The sequence below is a fragment of the Chiloscyllium plagiosum genome, chromosome 24, assembly GCF_004010195.1.
Source record: "Chiloscyllium plagiosum isolate BGI_BamShark_2017 chromosome 24, ASM401019v2, whole genome shotgun sequence".
In the NCBI taxonomy this organism is placed as follows: Eukaryota; Metazoa; Chordata; class Chondrichthyes; order Orectolobiformes; family Hemiscylliidae; genus Chiloscyllium; species Chiloscyllium plagiosum.
Genome location: NC_057733.1, coordinates 48835933 through 48836622, shown reverse-complemented (window position 1 = coordinate 48836622; position 690 = coordinate 48835933). Strand labels below are relative to the sequence as shown.

The 690-nt window shown below is 44.6% G+C and overlaps 1 non-coding gene across 1 annotated transcript; it reads right to left on the bottom strand.

Moving 5' to 3' along the window:
- Positions 1-258: 258 nt before the first annotated feature.
- trnas-aga lies at positions 259-340 on the bottom strand. The gene has a single exon. It is a non-coding gene; the product is annotated as a tRNA-Ser (tRNA).
- Positions 341-690: the final 350 nt, after the last annotated feature.

Sequence of the window (690 nt, the reverse complement as noted above, 5' to 3'; positions counted from 1 at the left end):
CATAAATTTATAGGAAATCAAAAAGTTCCTTCGGCAGATGGTCGAAAACAGTAATAAAAAAAATTAAAATAATTGCGAGGGAATCTCGACTTGTTTTGACGAAGCGGGTGTTCTGGAGGAGCAGGAAGTAATCACCGATACGGTTTAGATTTTCAGCTTCCTGCTGAAAATATTTGAGTTGCGCTGACTTGTTTTAATTGTGTGAAATGCCAGAGGCTGGCAAAAATAAAATCCGTGTAAAAGAAAAACAAATTAAGCCGTAGTCGGCAGGATTCGAACCTGCGCGGGGAGACCCCAATGGATTTCTAGTCCATCGCCTTAACCACTCGGCCACGACTACCGACGGTAGAGATACTTTGTTGCTATTTACTGTAGTCAGTGAGTCTTAGCGCGATGGAAGTGGTTACATTGTAACGTTTTGTGTTTGTATTCCGAATGTTGCAACTGGTGGTCATGGGTCACCCCCGGGTCACCAGTTGTTACACTCCCATTCATCCCCAGAGCGGAGCTGCCTCCGGCGGGGCACCGTATTTGATCTCAGCCAAAAGGCTGAGAAACGATAATCCTGGCTAAGTGAAGTAGTTTTCTTTGCTTTGGATTCACTATTTCTTTTCTTGCCTTTCCATCCACCCTCTTTTCCCGCTCTGTCCTAAATCTGGGGCAGATTTTGCCATCTGATTCGCTTCTATC